Source organism: Panulirus ornatus, chromosome 11, assembly GCF_036320965.1.
Source record: "Panulirus ornatus isolate Po-2019 chromosome 11, ASM3632096v1, whole genome shotgun sequence".
Taxonomy (NCBI): Eukaryota; Metazoa; Arthropoda; class Malacostraca; order Decapoda; family Palinuridae; genus Panulirus; species Panulirus ornatus.
The window spans coordinates 45985512-45988011 of record NC_092234.1 but is presented as its reverse complement, the minus strand read 5'-3'; the positions used below and the strand labels follow the sequence as shown (position 1 = coordinate 45988011).

Genomic DNA, 2500 nt, shown 5'->3' with positions numbered 1-2500 from the left:
CTCTCTCTCCCCCCAACACAACCCCACCACCATCACCACCACTGCAATAGCCCCTGAGGAACTCCTGTCCTCTCTCTCACTCACTCCTCCCACCTCCCTCACCTCAACAATATCAAATTTGTGTAGCTTGACATGTAAACTATACTACCCCTTCTCCTCCCTCCTCACCCCATGCATATATATCCCCCAGCAACCTCCTCACCCCCCCCCCTAAGCAATCCCCACAAGCAATTATCAACAAAAAATTTCCCCTCCCCCTCCTCCATCCACCGACTCGAAACTCCACCACCATTCATCTTTGAAGTCTCCTCACTCACTCACCTTTCTTTGATTAATCATTGGAAGAAGAAGAAAAAAATCTATACGAGACAATCGCTTCCTCCCAGAGAGAGGGAGAGAAGGGGGAAAATGGGGGGGGGGATATGGTATGTCGTGTCAGACATGACAGACCGCCCCTTCCCCCTACCCCTTTCCCCTCCACAAGCGGTGTCTCAGAATGCACTCCACCATGAACTTTTTATAGCAAGTACAGTGCAAGCGAGAAGGACAGGATTATCAACAAAAAAAAATGCTCTCTCTCTCTCTCACACACACACACACACACACACACACTCAGGCTAAACCATCTTTTGTGCCTGCGTGCGTGCGTGCGTGTGCGTGTGCGTGTGTGTGTGTGTGTGTGGAGAGAGCGGGAGGTGTGTGTGTGTATGTGTGCGTGTAAGGATGCGCCCAAGATTGTACCAGACTGAATTTTTCCCAAATGTCTGAATCACCACCAAAAAATCCATAACGTGACCATAGATTGAAAAGAGAACAGAATAATCATCATCAGGTTATCATAAATCTATCATTCTTCCTTTACGACCCACCCATGGTTTCCCCCCTTTTTCATGGGCCTAGCGAAGCCTGCACTCCCACACCAGGCGCGTGGGAAATGTGGGGGGGTGGGCCTCCTTCTGTGGAAGCGAGACGTTCGGAGGACGCGTGGCATTTTCATGACGGCGTTGTAACCTCACGCAGGAGGAGTCCGGTAGCACCTCATAACACAAGAACAAGGTCTTATAATAGTCCAATTAGAAAACATCAGCAACACAATGAATACTCATACACCATGATTTTCAGCAGATTTTACAGAAGCTGTATTTAGATTTATCTAAAATAACTTGAGGATTCGGAACACTTTAAGGACAAAAGTGAATTACCGTGACATTTGGACGCGATGGGGGACTTTAAAAACAAATTCCCATTTAAGAATGAATAACAGCAGAACCCACATTCATCGTACGTCTCAAAATAATTCAAAATTCACTACACGTTATGCCATACGACATTTTCCATGTCCGAAAGCTGAAACTCCAGCCAAGAAGATGACTGGAGTACAATCCGGTAATATATAATTGTTTTCCTATAGAGAAAACGGGATATTTTCCCAACCCAAAATATTTGCTATGAAGAGAAAACGAGCTATAATCAGCCACACACACACACACACACACACACACACACTTCTCATACGCTTAAGTAATACACGAATTGTCACTAGATTTCCAAACCATCTACCCAAAAAAAATTATATATATATATATTCATCGAATAATCACTGGCTATATAAAAATGAAAACTAAAAAATTTTTAAAAAATTCGTCTGGTTGGAAAAAAAAGGAAAAGATCAACCTGGTACAATCCTGGTCATCACCACACACCACACACCTCACTCACTCCCTCACCATAACAAGAATAATCCTATCATTTATCCCACACTAATTTCCCTCAACCCCTCACCACTCCCCCCCCAATGTGTTCCTCCTGGCTTTTCTTTTAGCTTTTCCGAGCAATCTGAATGTCTAGTTAACAATGATTATATATATATATATATATATATATATATATATATATATATATATATATATATACATATACATATATGTATATATAATATATATATATATATATATATATATATATATATATATATATATATATATATATATATATATATATATATATGTATATATAATATATATATATATATATATATATATATATATATATATATATATGTTTTCCCTGATAATCATAGTGTGTATGTTATAGGAAACAGAGGTCTTGTATCCTGCCATTATGTAAATGTATAAAAAAAAAATTTTAATTATCGTTACTGATGCAATGCGTGTGTACTTTTGTTTAATAAAATATATTATATAAAAGACACAGTGTTTTATTTTTCGGATGACCGCGTGTAGCGAAAATTTTAAAAAGGAGTTGAATGACAATTATATGTTTTTAAGTAACAATTGTTAACACTCGCCTTGCGTATGCCACACCTTCTTAATCCAAATTATTCTATAATCAGAGTTTATACGTTAACGACTCCAAGGTTAACGACCATTCAGCAATGGGCGGCCGCCTCATCTCTTTAACAACATACATGCACATAACGAGCTTGTTACGATGCAAGATGAGCGTCTAAGGTACGGTGTGCATTATGGTTTTAAAATAA

At 39.0% G+C, this 2500-nt stretch overlaps 1 protein-coding gene across 1 annotated transcript in view; it reads right to left on the bottom strand.

Moving 5' to 3' along the window:
- The window catches only part of LOC139751466 (uncharacterized), a 690594-nt gene that overhangs the window by 611142 nt on the left and 76952 nt on the right, over window positions 1–2500 (bottom strand). The window lies entirely within an intron of this gene.